Genomic DNA, 22,369 nt, shown 5'->3' with positions numbered 1-22,369 from the left:
GTCCAGCCACGGACAAAAGCCGCACGGGAGCTCATTGTCCGGCAGGAGAGAAGGAGGCCCACATCACAGAAGAGGCTTGGATCTTTTCAGGGCTCTTCTCTGAAAAAACAAGCCACACCACGACACAGGCTGAAAGAGGAAGCCGGGAATGGGAGATGGCCACAATCCCGGTCACTGGAACGCCGGCCTCACTGGACAAGCCACTCGTTTGGCACCCCTCTTATGAAGCCCGTGGCAGTGGCATGGTGCTCTACCCAGCCTGGGCTCTGGCCTCTGCTCCGTCCTCCCTCTGGCTGTGTATCCCCTGTTTCTCCGGGGCTTAGATGCTTCCTGGGCTGGCTGGATGTCTTCCAGAAGGATCACTTCCCAGTCCATCAGGGAGACACTTCCTGGAGATCCCTGTCACGATTGTTTCTCTCTGCAAACCTGCTTGGGTTTCAGCCGATTTCCACCGGAGAGGGGAGCTTCAGTGTGCCTGCTGGGGTCTCAGGGACTCCGCTTCAGATCCGATTCTGGAGCCTCCGGGTGAGAAAGCATGGGCTGAGCACATCTAGTGAGGCAGGCAGGGTCTGGCTGCCCACCATCATCCCACAGGCCACAAGGCTGCGCTGTCAACTGAAAGGTCACTGACGCATCTGAGCCCTCTGCCCCCCTCCCCCTTTGAAAGACAAGTCCTTGCCTTCTGGGACAGGTGCTGGTCGCATTTCCTCTGCACATCCAGTCTCATTCCTGAGAATGAGACTCCCCTCTGCTCCTGGGTAGACAGACACCCTGAAACATTTGGCCCGCGGCTAGGTCCCAGGCCCTTCAGTATCCCGGCGGGGCACTGCTGTTTCAAAGGAGGGAGGCAGAGGGCTCACGGGTCAGTGAACTTTCAGCTGAATCCGGGCGTTGAGGCCCATGGGATCATTGTGGGCTGCAGCCAGGCCCTGCCTGCCTCAGTCCATGTGCTCAGACCATCCATTCTTACCCGGAGGGGTGCAGAATGGCATCATCCGGGAGGTTGTGACCTGACCCCAGCAGGCGCCCTGAAGCTCCCCCTCCCCCGATTGAAATCGGCTCACGGAGGTCCTGAAGACGGGACTCCTGGGGTTTGATCCTGAGACGACGCTCGCGGCCGCCTCTCCCAAGCGGCCCCCTACTGGAACCCGGATGCAGCCGCTGCCAAGGCTGCAGCAGGAGAGCCCCTGGCGCCCAGCGGCCACCGTCCTTTAAAGGGGACGCAGCCTGACTGCCGGCAGCGGAGCGCGGGGCGGACCAGCCAATGCGCATGCGCGCGTGGCGAGCGGGGGCTCTTGCGTCCCAGTGGTTCCCACGGTTGTCAGAGCAATCACGCCCTGAGGCCTGGCAAACAGGAGCCCTCCGTGGCAGTGCTGGCGTGGCGGGGGCTCCGAGGCTCCAGCCTGACCTCTCCATTGGGTCGACAAGACCGTCTCCGAATGCCAGGAGTCGTGGCATAGGGCTGCCCAGGATGTTGAAAGCACAGGCGGAATCCGGGGGAAGCAGCGCCGCATCCCAGCCTCAGAGCCGCCCCGGACGCTGTTCGGGTGAGTCTCCCCGAAAGTCGTGCCCCCGGGATCTCGAAGACGGGTCGGCCTGCGGGCCAGTGGGCTGCTCTGCTCTCTCAACCGAGGGTCGTTCTGCTCTAGAGCCGAACCCCGTAGCCTCAGCGCCTGCCTGGGGGTGTTTGTTTCTGTGCCTCTGCTGTAGGACTGTCGGTGTGTGTATGTGTTTGTGTGTCTCCCATTTTCGCTTCTCTGTCTGTCTCTCACACTCTGTGAGTTTCTTGCCCTCTCTCTGTCGGTTTGGGGTGTGTGTGTGTGTGTGTGTGTGTGTGCGTGTGTCTGTGTTTGGAGAAATGTGCCCGATGCGCCAGAAAACGGTGTCTTGCATGTCGGCCTGTCATTGATGAGCCTCCCTCTGGGTCTGTGCCTGGGTCATGTGTCCGCTTGTCAACCGCTTTCCCCGCGGTTGCACTTTGGGATTGCCAAGGCTTCGACCACGTGAGGAGATGCGTTGCTCCCGGAGCCGTTGAAATCTCATCGCCATCACGTGCGGCCTTCTCTTCTGAGATCAAGACGAACACAGTCCAGCCACGGATAAAAGCCGCACGGGAGCTCATTGTCCGGCAGGAGAGAAGGAGGCCCACATCACAGAAGAGGCTTGGATCTTTTCAGGGTTCTTCTCTGAAAAAACAAGCCACACCACGACCCAGGCTGAAAGAGGAAGCCGGGAATGGGAGATGGCCACAATCCCGGTCACTGGAACGCCTTCCTCACTGGACAAGCCACCCGTCTGGCACCCCTCTGATGAAGCCCGTGGCAGTGGCACGGTGCTCTACCCAGCCTGGGCTCTGGCCTCTGCTCCGTCCTCCCTCTGGCTGTGTATCCCCTGTTTCTCCGGGGCTTAGATGCTTCCTGGGCTGGCTGGATGTCTTCCAGAAGGATCACTTCCCAGTCCATCAGGGAGACACTTCCTGGATATCCCTGTCACGATTGTTTCTCTCTGCAAACCTGCTTGGGTTTCAGCCGATTTCCACCGGGGGAGGAGGAGCTTCAGGGCGCCTGCTGGGGTCTCAGGACTCCGCTTCAGATCCGATTCTGGAGCCTCCGGGTGAGAAAGCATGGGCTGAGCACATCTAGTGAGGCAGGCAGGGTCTGGCTGCAGCCCACCATCATCCCACAGGCCACAAGGCTGCGCTGTCAACTGAAAGGTCACTGACGCATCTGAGCCCTCTGCCCCCCCTCCCCCTTTGAAAGACAAGTCCTTGCCTTCTGGGACAGGTGCTGGTCGCATTTCCTCTGCACATCCAGTCTCATTCCTGAGAATGAGACTCCCCTCTGCCCCTGGGTGGAATGACACCCTGAAACTTTTGGCCCGCGGCTAGGTCCCAGGCCCTTCAGTATCCCGGCGGGGCACTGCTGTTTCAAAGGAGGGAGGCAGAGGGCTCACGGGTCAGTGAACTTTCAGCTGACTCCGGGCGTTGAGGCCCATGGGATCATTGTGGGCTGCAGCCAGGCCCTGCCTGCCTCAGTCCATGTGCTCAGACCATCCATTCTTACCCGGAGGGGTCCAGAATCATATCTGCCGGGAGGTCGTGACCTGACCCCAGCAAGCGCCCTGAAGCTCCCCCTCCCCCGATGGAAATCGGCTCACGGAGGTCCTGAAGACGGGACTCCTGGGGTTTGATCCTGGGACGCCGCCCGTGGCCGCCTCTCCCACGCGGCCCCCTACTGGACCCCGGATGCAGCCGCTGCCAAGGCTGCAGCAGGAGAGCCCCTGGCGCCCAGCGGCCACCGTCCTTTAAAGGGGACGCAGCCTGACTGCCGGCAGCGGAGCGCGGGGCGGACCAGCCAATGCGCATGCGCGAGTGGCGAGCGCTGGCTCTTGCGTCCCAGTGGTTCCCACGGTTGTCAGAGCAACCACGCCCTGAGGCCTGGCAAACAGGAGTCCTCCGTGGCAGTGCTTGCGTGGCGGGGCTCCGAGGCTCCAGCCTGCCTTCTCCACGCGGTCGACAGGACCGTCTCCGGATGCCAGGAGTCGTGGCATAGGGCTGCCCAGGATGTTGAAAGCACAGGCGGAATCCGGGGGAAGCAGCGCCGCATGCCAGCCTCAGAGCCGCCCGGACGCTGTTCGGGTGAGTCTCCCCCGAAAGTCGTGCCCCCGGGATCTCGAAGACGGGTCGGCCTGCGGGGCCAGTGGGCTGCTCTGCTCTCTCAACCGAGGGTCGTTCTGCTCGAGAGCCGAACCCCGTAACCTCAGCGCCTGCCTGGGGGTGTTTGTTTCTGTGCCACTGCTGTAGGACTGTCGGTGTGTGTATGTGTTTGTGTGTCTCCCATTTTCGCTTCTCTGTCTGTCTCTCACACTCTGTGAGTTTCTTGCCCTCTCTCTGTCGGTTGGGGTGTGTGTGTGTGAGTGTGTGTTTGTGTGTTTGTGTTTGGAGAAATGTGCCCGATACGCCAGCAAACGGTGTCTTGCATGTCGGCCTGTCTTTGGTGAGCCTCCCTCTGCGTCTGTGCCTGGGTCATGTGTCCGCTTGTCAACCGCTGTCCCCGCGGTGCCACTTTGGGATTGCCAAGGCTTCGACCACGTGAGGAGATGCGTTGCTCCCGGAGTCGTTGAAATCTCATCGCCATCCCGTGCGGCCTCTCTTCTGAGATCAAGACGAACACAGTCCAGCCACGGACAAAAGCCGCACGGGAGCTCATTGTCCGGCAGGAGAGAAGGAGGCCCACATCACAGAAGAGGCTTGGATCTTTTCAGGGCTCTTCTCTGAAAAAACAAGCCACACCACGACCCAGGCTGAAAGAGGAAGCCGAGAATGGGAGATGGCCATAATCCCGGTCACTGGAACGCCGGCCTCACTGGACAAGCCACCCGTTTGGCACCCCTCTGATGAAGCCCCTGGCAGTGGCACGGTGCTCTACCCCGCCTGGGCTCTGGCCTCTGGTCTGTCCTCCCTCTGGCTGTGTATCCCCTGTTTCTCCGGGGCTTAGATGCTTCCTGGGCTGGCTGGATGTCTTCCAGAAGGATCACTTCCCAGTCCATCAGGGAGACACTTTCTGGAGATCCCTGTCATGATTGTTTCTCTCTGCAAACCTGCTTGTGTTTCAGCCGATTTCCACCGGGGGAGGGGGAGCTTCAGGGCGCCTGCTGGGGTCTCAGGACTCCGCTTCAGATCCGATTCTGGAGCCTCCGGGTGAGAAAGCATGGGCTGAGCACATCTAGTGAGGCAGGCAAGGTCTGGCTGCAGCCCACCATCATCCCACAGGCCACAAGGCTGCGCTGTCAACTGAAAGGTCACTGACGCATCTGAGCCCTCTGCCCCCCTCCCCCTTTGAAAGACAAGTCCTTGCCTTCTGGGACAGGTGCTGGTCGCATTTCCTCTGCACATCCAGTCTCATTCCTGAGAATGAGACTCCCCTCTGCTCCTGGGTGGACTGACCCCCTGAAACTTTTGGCCCGCGGCTAGGTCCCAGGCCCTTCAGTATCCCCGCAGGGCACTGCTGTTTCAAAGGAGGTAGGCAGAATGCTCAGGGGTCAGTGAACTTTCAGCTGACTCCGAGCGTTGAGGCCCATGGGATCATTGTGGGCTGCAGCCAGGCCCTGCCTGCCTCAGTCCATGTGCTCAGACCATCCATTCTTACTCGGAGGGGTCCAGAATCGGATCTGCCGGGAGGTCGTGACCTGACCCCAGCAGGCGCCCTGAAGCTCCCCCTCCCCCGATGGAAATCGGCTCACGGAGGTCCTGAAGACGGGACTCTTGGGGTTTGATCCTGGGACGCCGCCCGTGGCCGCCTCTCCCACGCGGCCCCCTACTGGACCCCGGATGCAGCCGCTGCCAAGGCTGCAGCAGGAGAGCCCCTGGCGCCCAGCGGCCACCGTCCTTTAAAGGGGACGCAGCCTGACTGCCGGCAGCGGAGCGCGGGGCGGACCAGCCAATGCGCATGCGCGAGTGGCGAGCGCTGGCTCTTGCGTCCCAGTGGTTCCCACGGTTGTCAGAGCAACCACGCCCTGAGGCCTGGCAAACAGGAGTCCTCCGTGGCAGTGCTTGCGTGGCGGGGCTCCGAGGCTCCAGCCTGCCTTCTCCACGCGGTCGACAGGACCGTCTCCGGATGCCAGGAGTCGTGGCATAGGGCTGCCCAGGATGTTGAAAGCACAGGCGGAATCCGGGGGAAGCAGCGCCGCATCCCAGCCTCAGAGCCGCCCGGACGCTGTTCGGGTGAGTCTCCCCGAAAGTCGTGCCCCCGGGATCTCGAAGACGGGTCGGCCTGCGGGCCAGTGGGCTGCTCTGCTCTCTCAACCGAGGGTCGTTCTGCTCGAGAGCCGAACCCCGTAACCTCAGCGCCTGCCTGGGGGTGTTTGTTTCTGTGCCACTGCTGTAGGACTGTCGGTGTGTGTATGTGTTTGTGTGTCTCCCATTTTCGCTTCTCTGTCTGTCTCTCACACTCTGTGAGTTTCTTGCCCTCTCTCTGTCGGTTGGGGTGTGTGTTTGTGAGTGTGTGTTTGTGTGTTTGTGTTTGGAGAAATGTGCCCGATACGCCAGAAAACGGTGTCTTGCATGTCGGCCTGTCTTTGGTGAGCCTCCCTCTGCGTCTGTGCCTGGGTCATGTGTCCGCTTGTCAACCGTTTTCCCCGCGGTTCCACTTTGGGATTGCCAAGGCTTCGACCACGTGAGGAGATGCGTTGCTCCCGGAGTCGTTGAAATCTCATCGCCATCCCGTGCGGCCTCTCTTCTGAGATCAAGACGAACACATTCCAGCCACGGACAAAAGCCGCACGGGAGCTCATTGTCTGGCAGGAGAGAAGGAGGCCCACATTACAGAAGAGGCTTGGATCTTTTCAGGGCTCTTCTCTGAAAAAACAAGGCACAACACGACCCAGGCTGAAAGAGGAAGCCGGGAATGGGAGTTGGCCACAATCCCGGTCACTGGAACGCCGGCCTCACTGGACAAGCCACCCGTCTGGCACCCCTCTGATGAAGCCCGTGGCAGTGGCACGGTGCTCTACCCAGCCTGGGCTCTGGCCTCTGCTCCGTCCTCCCTCTGGCTGTGTGTCCCCTGTTTCTCCGGGGCTTAGATGCTTCCTGGGCTGGCTGGATGTCTTCCAGAAGGATCACTTCCCAGTCCATCAGGGAGACACTTCCTGGAGATCCCTGTCATGATTGTTTCTCTCTGCAAACCTGCTTGGGTTTCAGCCGATTTCCACCGGGGAGGGGGATCTTTAGGGCGCCTGATGGGGTCTCAGGACTCCGCTTCAGATCCGATTCTGGAGCCTCCGGGTGAGAAAGCATGGGCTGAGCACATCTAGTGAGGCAGGCAGGGTCTGGCTGCAGCCCACCATCATCCCACAGGCCACAAGGCTGCGCTGTCAACTGAAAGGTCACTGACGAATCTGAGCCCTCTGCCCCCCTCCCCCTTTGAAAGACAAGTCCTTGCCTTCTGGGACAGGTGCTGCTCGCATTTCCTCTGCACATCCAGTCTCATTCCTGAGAATGAGACTCCCCTCTGCTCCTGGGTAGACTGACACCCTGAAACATTTGGCCCGCGGCTAGGTCCCAGGCCCTTCAGTATCCCGGCAGGGCACTGCTGTTTCAAAGGAGGGAGGCAGAGGGCTCACGGGTCAGTGAACTTTCAGCTGACTCCGGGCGTTGAGGCCCATGGGATCATTGTGGGCTGCAGCCAGGCCCTGCCTGCCTCAGTCCATGTGCTCAGACCATCCATTCTTACCCGGAGGGGTCCAGAATCGGATCTGCCGGGAGGTCGTGACCTGACCCCAGCAGGCGCCCTGAAGCTCCCCCTCCCCCGATGGAAATCGGCTCACGGAGGTCCTGAAGACGGGACTCCTGGGGTTTGATCCTGGGACGCCGCCCGCGGCCGCCTCTCCCAAGCGGTCCCCTACTGCACACCGGATGCAGCCGCTGCCAAGGCTGCAGCAGGAGAGCCCCTGGCGCCTCGCGGCCACCGTCGTTTAAAGGGGACGCAGCCTGACTGCCGGCAGCGGAGCGCGGGGCGGACCAGCCAATGCGCATGCGCGAGTGGCGAGCGGGGGCTCTTTCGTCACAGTGGTTCCCACGGTTGTCAGAGCAATCACGCCCTGAGGCCTGGCAAACAGGAGCACTCCGTGGCAGAGCTTGCGTGGCGGGTCTCCGAGGCTCCAGCCTGACCTCTCAATGGGGTCGACAGGACCGTCTCCGGATGCCAGGATTCGTGGTATAGGGCTGCCCAGGATGTTGAAAGCACAGGCGGAATCCGGGGGAAGCAGCGCCGCATCCCAGCCTCAGAGCCACCTGGACGCTGTTCGGGTGAGTCTCCCCGAAAGTCGTGCCCCCGGGATCTCGAAGACGGGTCGGCCTGCGGGCCAGTGGGCTGCTCTGCTCTCTCAACCGAGGGTCGTTCTCCTCGAGAGCCGAACCCCGTAACCTCAGCGCCTGCCTGGGGGTGTTTGTTTCTGTGCCACTGCTGTAGGACTGTCGGTGTGTGTATGTGTTTGTGTGTCTCCCATTTTCGCTTCTCTGTCTGTCTCTCACACTCTGTGAGTTTCTTGCCCTCTCTCTGTCGTTTGGGGTGTGTGTGTGTGTGTGTGTGTGTTGTGTGTGTGTGTGTGTTTAGAAAAAAGTGCCCGATGCGCCAGAAAACGGTGTCTTGCATGTCGGCCTGTCTTTGGTGAGCCTCCCTCTGCGTCTGTGCCTGGGTCATGTGTCCGCTTGTCAACCGTTTTCCCCGCGGTTCCACTTTGGGATTGCCAAGGCTTCGACCACGTGAGGAGATGCGTTGCTCCCGGAGCCGTTGAAATCTCATCGCCATCCCGTGCGGCCTCTCTTTTGAGATCAAGACGAACACAGTCCAGCCACGGACAAAAGCCGCACGGGAGCTCATTGTCCGGCAGGAGAGAAGGAGGCCCACATCACAGAAGAGGCTTGGATCTTTTCAGGGCTCTTCTCTGAAAAAACAAGCCACACCACGACACAGGCTGAAAGAGGAAGCCGGGAATGGGAGATGGCCACAATCCCGGTCACTGGAACGCCGGCCTCACTGGACAAGCCACTCGTTTGGCACCCCTCTTATGAAGCCCGTGGCAGTGGCATGGTGCTCTACCCAGCCTGGGCTCTGGCCTCTGCTCCGTCCTCCCTCTGGCTGTGTATCCCCTGTTTCTCCGGGGCTTAGATGCTTCCTGGGCTGGCTGGATGTCTTCCAGAAGGATCACTTCCCAGTCCATCAGGGAGACACTTCCTGGAGATCCCTGTCACGATTGTTTCTCTCTGCAAACCTGCTTGGGTTTCAGCCGATTTCCACCGGAGGAAGGGGAGCTTCAGTGTGCCTGCTGGGGTCTCAGGACTCCGCTTCAGATCCGATTCTGGAGCCTCCGGGTGAGAAAGCATGGGCTGAGCACATCTAGTGAGGCAGGCAGGGTCTGGCTGCAGCCCACCATCATCCCACAGGCCACAAGGCTGCGCTGTCAACTGAAAGGTCACTGACGCATCTGAGCCCTCTGCCCCCCTCCCCCTTTGAAAGACAAGTCCTTGCCTTCTGGGACAGGTGCTGGTCGCATTTCCTCTGCACATCCAGTCTCATTCCTGAGAATGAGACTCCCCTCTGCTCCTGGGTAGACAGACACCCTGAAACATTTGGCCCGCGGCTAGGTCCCAGGCCCTTCAGTATCCCGGCGGGGCACTGCTGTTTCAAAGGAGGGAGGCAGAGGGCTCACGGGTCAGTGAACTTTCAGCTGAATCCGGGCGTTGAGGCCCATGGGATCATTGTGGGCTGCAGCCAGGCCCTGCCTGCCTCAGTCCATGTGCTCAGACCATCCATTCTTACCCGGAGGGGTGCAGAATGGCATCATCCGGGAGGTTGTGACCTGACCCCAGCAGGCGCCCTGAAGCTCCCCCTCCCCCGATTGAAATCGGCTCACGGAGGTCCTGAAGACGGGACTCCTGGGGTTTGATCCTGAGACGACGCTCGCGGCCGCCTCTCCCAAGCGGCCCCCTACTGGAACCCGGATGCAGCCGCTGCCAAGGCTGCAGCAGGAGAGCCCCTGGCGCCCAGCGGCCACCGTCCTTTAAAGGGGACGCAGCCTGACTGCCGGCAGCGGAGCGCGGGGCGGACCAGCCAATGCGCATGCGCGCGTGGCGAGCGGGGGCTCTTGCGTCCCAGTGGTTCCCACGGTTGTCAGAGCAATCACGCCCTGAGGCCTGGCAAACAGGAGCCCTCCGTGGCAGTGCTGGCGTGGCGGGGCTCCGAGGCTCCAGCCTGACCTCTCCATTGGGTCGACAAGACCGTCTCCGAATGCCAGGAGTCGTGGCATAGGGCTGCCCAGGATGTTGAAAGCACAGGCGGAATCCGGGGGAAGCAGCGCCGCATCCCAGCCTCAGAGCCGCCCGGACGCTGTTCGGGTGAGTCTCCCCGAAAGTCGTGCCCCCGGGATCTCGAAGACGGGTCGGCCTGCGGGCCAGTGGGCTGCTCTGCTCTCTCAACCGAGGGTCGTTCTGCTCTAGAGCCGAACCCCGTAGCCTCAGCGCCTGCCTGGGGGTGTTTGTTTCTGTGCCTCTGCTGTAGGACTGTCGGTGTGTGTATGTGTTTGTGTGTCTCCCATTTTCGCTTCTCTGTCTGTCTCTCACACTCTGTGAGTTTCTTGCCCTCTCTCTGTCGGTTGGGGTGTGTGTGTGTGTGTGTGTGTGTGTGTGCGTGTGTCTGTGTTTGGAGAAATGTGCCCGATGCGCCAGAAAACGGTGTCTTGCATGTCGGCCTGTCATTGATGAGCCTCCCTCTGGGTCTGTGCCTGGGTCATGTGTCCGCTTGTCAACCGCTTTCCCCGCGGTTGCACTTTGGGATTGCCAAGGCTTCGACCACGTGAGGAGATGCGTTGCTCCCGGAGCCGTTGAAATCTCATCGCCATCACGTGCGGCCTTCTCTTCTGAGATCAAGACGAACACAGTCCAGCCACGGATAAAAGCCGCACGGGAGCTCATTGTCCGGCAGGAGAGAAGGAGGCCCACATCACAGAAGAGGCTTGGATCTTTTCAGGGTTCTTCTCTGAAAAAACAAGCCACACCACGACCCAGGCTGAAAGAGGAAGCCGGGAATGGGAGATGGCCACAATCCCGGTCACTGGAACGCCTTCCTCACTGGACAAGCCACCCGTCTGGCACCCCTCTGATGAAGCCCGTGGCAGTGGCACGGTGCTCTACCCAGCCTGGGCTCTGGCCTCTGCTCCGTCCTCCCTCTGGCTGTGTATCCCCTGTTTCTCCGGGGCTTAGATGCTTCCTGGGCTGGCTGGATGTCTTCCAGAAGGATCACTTCCCAGTCCATCAGGGAGACACTTCCTGGATATCCCTGTCACGATTGTTTCTCTCTGCAAACCTGCTTGGGTTTCAGCCGATTTCCACCGGGGGAGGAGGAGCTTCAGGGCGCCTGCTGGGGTCTCAGGACTCCGCTTCAGATCCGATTCTGGAGCCTCCGGGTGAGAAAGCATGGGCTGAGCACATCTAGTGAGGCAGGCAGGGTCTGGCTGCAGCCCACCATCATCCCACAGGCCACAAGGCTGCGCTGTCAACTGAAAGGTCACTGACGCATCTGAGCCCTCTGCCCCCCTCCCCCTTTGAAAGACAAGTCCTTGCCTTCTGGGACAGGTGCTGGTCGCATTTCCTCTGCACATCCAGTCTCATTCCTGAGAATGAGACTCCCCTCTGCCCCTGGGTGGAATGACACCCTGAAACTTTTGGCCCGCGGCTAGGTCCCAGGCCCTTCAGTATCCCGGCGGGGCACTGCTGTTTCAAAGGAGGGAGGCAGAGGGCTCACGGGTCAGTGAACTTTCAGCTGACTCCGGGCGTTGAGGCCCATGGGATCATTGTGGGCTGCAGCCAGGCCCTGCCTGCCTCAGTCCATGTGCTCAGACCATCCATTCTTACCCGGAGGGGTCCAGAATCATATCTGCCGGGAGGTCGTGACCTGACCCCAGCAAGCGCCCTGAAGCTCCCCCTCCCCCGATGGAAATCGGCTCACGGAGGTCCTGAAGACGGGACTCCTGGGGTTTGATCCTGGGACGCCGCCCGTGGCCGCCTCTCCCACGCGGCCCCCTACTGGACCCCGGATGCAGCCGCTGCCAAGGCTGCAGCAGGAGAGCCCCTGGCGCCCAGCGGCCACCGTCCTTTAAAGGGGACGCAGCCTGACTGCCGGCAGCGGAGCGCGGGGCGGACCAGCCAATGCGCATGCGCGAGTGGCGAGCGCTGGCTCTTGCGTCCCAGTGGTTCCCACGGTTGTCAGAGCAACCACGCCCTGAGGCCTGGCAAACAGGAGTCCTCCGTGGCAGTGCTTGCGTGGCGGGGCTCCGAGGCTCCAGCCTGCCTTCTCCACGCGGTCGACAGGACCGTCTCCGGATGCCAGGAGTCGTGGCATAGGGCTGCCCAGGATGTTGAAAGCACAGGCGGAATCCGGGGGAAGCAGCGCCGCATGCCAGCCTCAGAGCCGCCCGGACGCTGTTCGGGTGAGTCTCCCCGAAAGTCGTGCCCCCGGGATCTCGAAGACGGGTCGGCCTGCGGGCCAGTGGGCTGCTCTGCTCTCTCAACCGAGGGTCGTTCTGCTCGAGAGCCGAACCCCGTAACCTCAGCGCCTGCCTGGGGGTGTTTGTTTCTGTGCCACTGCTGTAGGACTGTCGGTGTGTGTATGTGTTTGTGTGTCTCCCATTTTCGCTTCTCTGTCTGTCTCTCACACTCTGTGAGTTTCTTGCCCTCTCTCTGTCGGTTGGGGTGTGTGTGTGTGAGTGTGTGTTTGTGTGTTTGTGTTTGGAGAAATGTGCCCGATACGCCAGCAAACGGTGTCTTGCATGTCGGCCTGTCTTTGGTGAGCCTCCCTCTGCGTCTGTGCCTGGGTCATGTGTCCGCTTGTCAACCGCTGTCCCCGCGGTGCCACTTTGGGATTGCCAAGGCTTCGACCACGTGAGGAGATGCGTTGCTCCCGGAGTCGTTGAAATCTCATCGCCATCCCGTGCGGCCTCTCTTCTGAGATCAAGACGAACACAGTCCAGCCACGGACAAAAGCCGCACGGGAGCTCATTGTCCGGCAGGAGAGAAGGAGGCCCACATCACAGAAGAGGCTTGGATCTTTTCAGGGCTCTTCTCTGAAAAAACAAGCCACACCACGACCCAGGCTGAAAGAGGAAGCCGAGAATGGGAGATGGCCATAATCCCGGTCACTGGAACGCCGGCCTCACTGGACAAGCCACCCGTTTGGCACCCCTCTGATGAAGCCCCTGGCAGTGGCACGGTGCTCTACCCCGCCTGGGCTCTGGCCTCTGGTCTGTCCTCCCTCTGGCTGTGTATCCCCTGTTTCTCCGGGGCTTAGATGCTTCCTGGGCTGGCTGGATGTCTTCCAGAAGGATCACTTCCCAGTCCATCAGGGAGACACTTTCTGGAGATCCCTGTCATGATTGTTTCTCTCTGCAAACCTGCTTGGGTTTCAGCCGATTTCCACCGGGGGAGGGGGAGCTTCAGGGCGCCTGCTGCGTCTCAGGACTCCGCTTCAGATCCGATTCTGGAGCCTCCGGGTGAGAAAGCATGGGCTGAGCACATCTAGTGAGGCAGGCAAGGTCTGGCTGCAGCCCACCATCATCCCACAGGCCACAAGGCTGCGCTGTCAACTGAAAGGTCACTGATGCATCTGAGCCCTCTGCCCCCCTCCCCCTTTGAAAGACAAGTCCTTGCCTTCTGGGACAGGTGCTGGTCGCATTTCCTCTGCACATCCAGTCTCATTCCTGAGAATGAGACTCCCCTCTGCTCCTGGGTGGACTGACCCCCTGAAACTTTTGGCCCGCGGCTAGGTCCCAGGCCCTTCAGTATCCCCGCAGGGCACTGCTGTTTCAAAGGAGGGAGGCAGAGGGCTCAGGGTTCAGTGAACTTTCAGCTGACTCCGAGCGTTGAGGCCCATGGGATCATTGTGGGCTGCAGCCAGGCCCTGCCTGCCTCAGTCCATGGCCTGAGACCATCCATTCTTACCCGGAGGGGTCCAGAATCGGATCTGCCGGGATTCGTGACCTGACCCCGGCAGGCGCCCTGAAGCTCCCCCTCCCCCGATGGAAATCGGCTCACGGAGGTCCTGAAGACGGGACTCCTGGGGTTTGATCCTGGGACGCCGGCCGCGGCCGCCTCTCCCACGCGGCCCCCTACTGGACCCCGGATGCAGCCGCTGCCAAGGCTGCAGCAGGAGAGCCCCTGGCGCCCAGCGGCCACCGTCGTTAAAAGGGGACGCAGCCTGACTGCCGGCAGCGGAGCGCGGGGCGGCCCAGCCAATGCGCATTCGCGAGTGGCGAGCGCTGGCTCTTGTGTCACAGTGGTTCCCACGGTTGTCAGAGCAATCACGCCCTGAGGCCTGGCAAACAGGAGCCCTCCCTGGCAGTGCTTGCGTGGCGGGGCTTCGAGGCTCCAGCCTGACCTCTCCACGGGGTCGACAGGACCGTCTCCGGATGCCAGGAGTCGTGGCATAGGGCTGCGCAAGATGTTGAAAGCACAGGCGGAATCCGGGGGAAGCAGCGCCGCATCCCAGCCTCAGAGGCGCCCGGACGCTGTTCTGGTGAGTGTCCCCGAAAGTCGTGGCCCCGGGATCTGGAAGACGGGTCGGCCTGCGGGCCAGTGGGCTGCTCTGCTCTCTCAACCGAGGGTCGTTCTGCTCGAGAGCCGAACCCCGTAGCCTCAGCGCCTGCCTGGGGGTGTTTGTTTCTGTTCCACTGCTGTAGGACTGTCGCTATGTGTATGTGTTTGTGTGTCTCCCATTTTCGCTTCTCTGTCTGTCTCTCACACTCTGTGAGTTTCTTGCCCTCTCTCTGTCGGTTGGGGTGTGTGTGTGTGTGTGTGTGTGTGTGTGTGTGTGTGTGTGTGTTTGGAGAAATGTGCCCGATGCGCCAGAAAACGGTGTCTTGCATGTCGGCCTGTCTTTGGTGAGCCTCCCTCTGCGTCTGTGCCTGGGTCATGTGTCCGCTTGTCAACCGTTTTCGCAGCGGTTTCACTTTGGGATTGCCAAGGCTTCGATCACGTGAGGAGATGCGTTCCTTCCGCAGCCGTTGAAATCTCATCCCTTATCCCTGGGTTGCGGGAACCCCACTAGCCTGGGTAAGAAAGACAGCGCCAGCGCTGGGTCACCAACAGCTGGGCCCCGGTTTCGCAAGTGGATGTGAGTGATGCCTCCTTTGCACCGGAGGTTTCCCAGAAATTCTGCAGACCACGGCTGACTGTAGTCAGCGTGGTGGCCACGATGGAAGGTGACGAGGTTCGGAGGGATAGGCGACCAAGCAGAGCCCGAGCCCTTGCATCCTGCATCGCCAGCAGCACCTTGAGGAGACCCGACCCTGATGACGCGGCGGCCAGAGCACAAGGCCCAGGACCCAGTCCCAGACGCGGGCCCATCGTCAGCAAATTTCAGGAACCGTGGGCCAGCTGAAGCTTAGGTCCCACGGTCAAAACAAAGGACAGAGGGTCCGCAGGTAGGTCCGAGAGCCTGAAGTGTCGGCCTGGCTCCACCACCGCGGAGCTCGCAGGGTGCAGCAGGCACCGGGCAGTGATCAAGGCTTGCAGATGAGGTTGCGCGGGTACGCGAATTCTCCTGCCCAGATTCCAGCCTTTCCGCGGAGACTCCACGTGCACGGCCTCCTCATTGTCCTTGTCTAGGGCCGCGGCAAAGAACCTCACTCCCATGGCACCACTCCAGGGGCGCAGGAACCTGGGATGAGTAGGTGGAGCAGGGCGAGCACCGCTAAGAACCCAGCTAGAGAGGCGCCGCAGGGAGGCACAAGGGGCCGCATTGAACGTGTCAATCATCTCAAAGATTTTATGACTTTTTTTGATATCTCATAATATCTATAATGTCTATTATATCTTGTGATATAATTATTAACACCACTTTATTGTGATTATTATGATTATTTTTATACCAACACATCTTCAATTATTAATATTCCCGGTTGCTAGAGAAAAATGAGAAAGACTAGTTTTGAAAGCCTTACTTCTGCCAATGGAGGCACATTCCAGCAGGTCGCCAAAGCAATCCACTTTGCACCACTTTCACAAAAACGTTATTGCACAATTATACTATCCTACCCTTATATACTTTGTGTGTGTGTACTTGTGTGTATGTATGTCATATATGTTATATATGTGTGTGTGTGTATATGTGTGTGTGTGTGTGTGTGTATATATATATACACACACACATAAAGTATGCCAGAGATGAACAAGTATTAGAAAATTAAATGCACAGGTCATGCCAGTGCTATGTATAATGTGGTGTAGTACCTACAGATGTTCAACAGTGTGGGATCCAGACTGGAACAAGACTACTAGTCTTAAATAATTCTTTCTAGGTTCAGTGTCTGGAAATAATGCTTTGGATCAAACGTGTAAGAAAATTAATGGGATTTAAAGACTATTCTAAGTCAACTATAACATTTCATTTGGGGATTTCTGTCCCTTATCATATCTAAGTGATTTTGGATGGATTCCTTGAGGCCTGGTTTTTCTTTTCTTCTCTGCACATTGCTGCTCAGAGTGATAAATGAAGTTGTATTTTGAATAAAATAGCTAAGCATCCTTTTGTGTGCAATGAGCATGATGGTATTTAGACCTACCATTTCTCAGTATGGTTGTTACGCTTATAGTGGGGCTGGGGTATTTACCTGGAGCCTGGATGTCCACTGGGAAGTGACACCCCTGGGAATTTTTTGTGTCAACTTGGCCTCTGATGTCTGCCTGGGGTTTGGGTATCCACCTAAGGCCCGATGTTTACCTGGAGCCAGACGTGCACCTGAGGCCTGATGTCCATCTCTGACCTATGTTCACCTGAAGAATAAGTATTCACCTGGGGCCTGATATCCACCTGTAGTATGGGTGTCAACTTTGAGGCTGATGTTCAGGTGGCATCCACTGTATACTTGGGGCCTGGTGTATACATGGAGCCTGGGCATCCACCTGGGACTTGATGTTTAAATATGGTCTGGAGTTCTCTTAGGGCCTACTGTTCACCTGGGGCCTGGGCGTACACCTAGTGCCTGACGTCCCAGGTGGACACCTGGGTACCAGGTGATCTTCAGGGCCTAAGTGAAAACTCCAGTCTCTAAATGGACAACTAGGCCCCAGGCTGATGTTTACTGGGGTCAGATGGACCCAAGTCCCTGGGAACACCCAGGCCCCAGGTGGACATCAGCTCCCAGGTTAATTCCAGGCCCAAGATGGACCTCAGGTCCCACCTGGACACAAGTCCCTAGGTAGATGCATAGGCCCTGGGGAACATCAAGCCTTAGGTGAAGTTCTAGGTTACAGGTGGACATCTTGCTCCAGTTGGACATCTGGTCCCAGGTGGACATCAGTCTCCAGGTGGAAACAAAGTTCCAAGTTGGACATCAGGCACCAGGAGGATTTCAGCCCTCCAGCGAACACCAGCTCCCAGGCTGACATCAGGCTACAAATGAACACTGGGCATCTGATGTACATCAGGCTCCAAGTTGACACCAAGGGCCCAGATGGACATGTGGCCCCATATGAACACTAGTCCCCAGTCAGCTAGGGCCTGGGTCCACCTGGAGCCTGATGTTTAGCTAGAGACTAGATATCCACCTGAGGCCTAGGTATCTACCCAGGGACTGAAGTCAAACTGGGGCCTGATATCCACCTGGGGACTAGGTATCCACCGGGGGTTGATGTCCACCTCGGGCCACCCTCTGGGGTCTGATGTTCACCTCAGGTCTGGGTGTCCATCTGGGCCCTGGTGCTGATTTGGATTCCAGTGTCTACCTGGAACCTGGAGCCAGGTTGTTCATTTGGAGCCTGGAGTTTTCCCCCGGGGCCTGGTAGCCACCTGGGCCCTGAGTGTCCACATATGTTCTGATTTCCACTTTTGGCCTGAGTGTTCTTCTAGGGCCTGAGTGCCACCTGGGTCCTGATGTTCACCAGGAACCTAGGTATCAACTTGGGGCTTGATGTTCACCTGGGACCTGATGTCCATGTGAGACCTGATATTCACCAAGAGCCTGGGCATCCACCTGTGGCCTGATGTTCAGATGGTGACTAGGAATTCCCCTAAGGCTTGATGTCCACCTGGGGCATAGATAACTACCTGTAGCCTAGTGTCCACCTGGAGCCTAGGTGTCAACCTGGGACATAATGGGCATAATGTCCTTTTGGGGGCCTGCTGTCTACCTGCAGACTGGTGTCTGCCTAGGGCCTGGTATCCACCTGGGGTCTGGTGTCTGCCTGGGGCCTAGTGTTCACCTGAAGACTAAGTATGAACCTTGGACCTCATGTATACATGGGTACTATTTATCCATCTGGGGACTAGCATTCATCTGGGGCCTCATGTCCACCTAAGCCCTGGGTGTCAACCTGGTGCCTAATGGCCACCAGGGATCTATATACTCACTTGGGGCCTGGTGCTCCCATAGGACCTAGGTACACACCTGGGGAATGATGTCCAAGTGGAGGTGGATGTCTTAATTGGTGTTGGTGTTCACCTGGGTACAAGGGTGGCCCTGGGGACCGGTGTTCACCTGGAGCCTCATGTGCACTTTGGACCTGCTGTCTACCTAGGGCCTGATGTCCATGTTAAGGCTGGTTGTCCACTTGGGGCCTAATGTCCACCTAAGACCCAGTGTTCACCTAGGGCCTGGGTGTCCACCTGGAACCTGATGTTCAGCTGGAGACTATGCATCCGCCTGAGACCTAGGTATCCACCCAGGGTGTGGTGTCGAACTGGGCCCTTATTTCCACCTGAGGACTATCTACCTGAGGCTTGATGTCCACCTGGAGCCCCACCCGGGGCCTGGTGTTCATCTGGGGCCCAGTGCCCACCTGGAACCTGGGTATCAACTTGGGTCTTGGGTGTCCACTTGGAGAGTGATGTGCACCTGGGGCCTGAGTTTCCACCTAGGGCCTGATGACCACCTGAGGCCCAGGTGTCCACATGGGGTCTGATGTCCACCTGAAGCCTAGGTAACCACCTAGGGCATGGTGTTACCTGTGCCTTGATTTCCACCTGAGCCTCGTGTACACCTGAAGCCTGGGTGTCCACCCAAGGCCTGATGTACACCTCAAGCCCAGTGTCCACTTGTGGCCTGATGTCAACTTGAAAGCTGATATCCACCTGGGGACGGATGTGCTCCTGGGGCCTGATATCCAACTGGGACCAGATGTTCACCTAAGACCTGGAGTTAATCTGGGACTTGATGGTCACCAGGGTCCCAGGTGTCTACCTAGGGCCTAATGTCCAACTAGGGCCTGATGTCCACCTAGAGTCTAGTATCCACCTTGGCCCTGATGCTACCTGAGGCTTGGGTGTCTACTTAGAACCTGAATGCCCAATTGGGCCCTGATGCCCACCTGGGGCCTGGTGTCCTGTTAGGGCTTGATAGCTACCTAAAGCCTGGGTATCCTCCTGGAGCCTGATGCTCACCTGTAGGCTGGTGTCCATATGGGGCCTGGGTGTCCACCTGTGAGCCTGATGTACACATGTACCAGAAAAATGGTATATACCCGGGGCCTGATATACACCTGGAACCTGTGTGTCCACTTGACCCCTGATGTCCACCTGGGGCCTGGTGTTTACCTGGGGCCTATATCCACCTGGAGTCTGAGTGTCCTCATAGGCCTGGATATTCTCCTGGAAACTGGTAGCAACCTGGGGCTTAGCTATACACCTGAGACCCATGGTCTGTCAGGGGCCTATGTCCACCTTGGGCCTGGTTTTCATCTGAAGCCTCGTGTTCACCTGGACCCTGGGTGTAAACCTGGGGGTTGATGTTCACCAAGGGCCTTTTTATCCACCTGAGATTAATGTCCACTTGGGGCCTGATTTCCACCTGGAGTCTGGGAGACCACCTGGGAACTGATGTTCAGCTGGACCTGGAGTTCACTTGGGGCCTGTTGTCCACCTGGGGCCTGGTGTCAACCTAGAGCCTGATGTCCACCTCAGGCCTGATGTCTACTTGTGGCCTAAGTGTGCCTCAGGGGCCTGTTGTTTGCATGTGTCCAGGATATTCTTCTGGGGCATGGGTGACTACTTGGTCCCTGATGTCTCCCTGAGGCCTGGGGGGGTCCACCTAGAGCTAGATATTCACCTGACACCTGCATATCCTCCAGTGGCCTGATGTCCACCTATTACCTGGTGTTGATCTGGGGCCTGGAGATCAACCTGGGTCCTGATGTACACCTTGAGTCTAGTGTCCACCTGAGGTCTGATGTTTGCCAGGTGTCCGAAATTCACCTGGGATGTGATACCAACCTGGCTCCTGGATTTTTATGTGGGGCCTCATTTCCATCAAGGGCCTTGGTGCTCACCTGAGCCTGTGTGTCTTTCAGGGACCTGATGTTTCTCATGGGTCTAGATCTCCACTTGGGCCTTCTGTCCACATGGGAACTGATGTGCTTCTAAGGTTTGATGTTCGGCTAGGGACCAAGTATTCACCTGGGGACTGGTGTCCAGCTGAGGACTGATGTCCAGCTGAGGACTGATGTCCAGCTGGGACCTTATGTTTACTTGGAGTTTGGTGTCCACCTGAGGCTTAGGTGTCCCTCTGGGGCCTGAAGTAAACTTGGGGCCTGGTATCTACCCGGGGCTGGATGTTCATCTATGGACTATCTATCTGGGGACTGACGTCTCCCTGTGGCTTGTTGTTCATGCTGGGCATGAGGTCCATTTGGGGCACTGGTGTTGACTTGGGGCCTGATGTGGATCTGGGGCTTGAATCTAAGATCAACTTGATTTTTTTTTTGTTTTTTTTTTTGTAAGTGACTTGGTCTTTACACTTGAAGATTCACACACCACATAATTTTTAAGGTTTAATTTTTGTTACAATATATTTTTGAATTTTGTCTCTGGGCCAAAACGTTCAGGTGTATGATAGGTGCCTCTCAACATGTAAATTCAAATTTTGTTTTATCTCAAGGAAGTGTGTGTGTGTGTGTGTCTGCATGTGTGTACATGTGTGCCTGTGTGTGTTTATGAGACTGTTACAGTCTTAAAATTAATTCTATTTCAATGTTTCATATTTCCTCAAAGAAAAAAAATGAAGGAAATAAGTTACTCCAATTACACCTCTGCCAGATTCTCTTTGCATATCTTATCTTCCACACCTATTCCTAATTCTTTTGATAACATCCTTAATTCTGTTTTATTCTCTTAGGTTTGTTTCTATCCCCTATTTCTAACACTATATTTTCAATTAATTCATGCCCTGTCTGAGGAACACTGTAATTTAATCTTAATTTCTGATACACAATTTTTTCCCAATTTTTCTCTGAGACTGATGAGTATCCACTTTGCATTTTATTTTCCTTTTGTCTAGAACTATCATGAAATTTTGGATTTCTGCTTCAAAATCTTCTTCTATCTGCCTTTACATGAACAATCACTGTATTTTAAACATTAGTTGTTTTATGTTGTTTCCTATGCTCCATAGCTGTTTTGATTGGGGTGTGTGTGTATGTGTGTGTGTGTGTATGTGTGTGTGTGTGTATGTGTGTGTGTGAAAACTTAAAATTTTTGAGACTCACTTTCTGTTATTTTTTTCTGTTGTTGTTGCTGATCTACAACACTTTTTTTTCTTGCTGTTGTGTAGTTAAATTTCAAAATAAATTGACGCATTGACTTACGTCTGTCTTCTGGTTCTTATCACCTTGTCTGAGTTGCTTTATTATTTCCCTTCAACACCACTTAAAGGGAAAATCACAGGATATCAAAAATGACTTTACAAAGAACAGTTGTAAAGAACAGTTGATAAGAAGCTATGTAAATCTTTAACATAAATAAATGTATAACTTTGAAATTTTAAATTAAACACATAGTATAGGAGAAATAGTTAGAAAATATGTTTTAACTAGTCTATTAGTAAACTGGTTAGTAATGTTGAAGGGACAAAAGTAAAAAAGCAAAAAAGGTATAAATAACATGATCAATAAACTTTATCTAAAACTATACAAATGTATATTGAACAAATAAAGAATATACATTTTGTTATGCTTTCAAAAGTAGCTCATAAAATAGACAGAGAATAATCAATACATTCTAAATAATCAATATCATATTGTGTTTTCTCAACCTCAAAGCCAACAACAACAAAAATTTTCATATATTTAGAAACCACTAAGCCCATCATTAAGTATTCCTGAGGTTAAAGAGAAAACAATAGGTAAATTAATAAATTTAGACACGTAAAGTTTCCGAAAATAAATTTAAAAGAGGAATTGGAGGTATATCTAATTTCAAATAAATTTTTAGAAAAAAAACAAAAATATAAAAAAGCACTAAATCTTCTACCTGATAATCTAGAAAGAACATATAAGTAAAATAAAAAGCAAAACATATTTAAGGACTTTAAACCACTTTAAGGAACAATAGATCATTAAAGATTAAAATTTAAAAATGATTTTTTCATATTAGAAATTCTAACTAAGAAGAAAATGAATGCAAATGAAACTGAACTTTGTAAAAGAGATAAGTAGAGATGTGATATAGATTTTAAAATTTGGTCTTAAATCAGAAAAAAATAAGTTTATTTGTTTTCCTTTCAGAAATTTCTCCAAACTATCAGAGATAAACAGAAAACAACAAATAACAACAAACAAACAGGAAACAGAAAAGCACAACAACAAGGCCTGTTTATTTCATCCTCTCCTAATAGTCTTCTGTTCATGACTTTGCTTTTTCTGTATATGGGACTGCAGAGGGAAAACACACCAGCCATAACAGTCTAAGTAACAAATTTTCATATGTGCATTATCTTTTCCATTGTAAAGTTCCAAAGGAACACCTCATTATGACTGTACATTATGTTCAAAAATTCGAACACTAAAGAAATTGCACTTGATAGTTGGACCCATTCCTTCCATTTATTCAGC

General features: G+C 55.8%; 2 long non-coding RNA genes across 2 annotated transcripts in view; both read left to right on the top strand.

Annotated features, from left to right (window-relative positions):
* The first annotated feature begins 9,431 nt into the window (after nt 1–9,431).
* LOC139361443 (uncharacterized) overlaps nt 9,432–22,369 on the top strand; it is a 286,740-nt gene continuing 273,802 nt past the window's right edge. The window contains exon 1 of the long non-coding RNA XR_011619005.1: nt 9,432–9,892. This is a non-coding gene — a long non-coding RNA (uncharacterized lncRNA). The remainder of the gene's footprint in view (nt 9,893–22,369) is intronic.
* Nucleotides 11,484–22,338, top strand: LOC139361442 (uncharacterized). Its single transcript, XR_011619004.1, has 2 exons — nt 11,484–11,982; nt 22,043–22,338. It is a non-coding gene; the product is annotated as an uncharacterized lncRNA (long non-coding RNA).

Source organism: Macaca nemestrina, unplaced genomic scaffold, assembly GCF_043159975.1.
Source record: "Macaca nemestrina isolate mMacNem1 unplaced genomic scaffold, mMacNem.hap1 Scaffold_50, whole genome shotgun sequence".
In the NCBI taxonomy this organism is placed as follows: Eukaryota; Metazoa; Chordata; class Mammalia; order Primates; family Cercopithecidae; genus Macaca; species Macaca nemestrina.
This window is presented reverse-complemented; position numbering and strand designations above follow the sequence as displayed.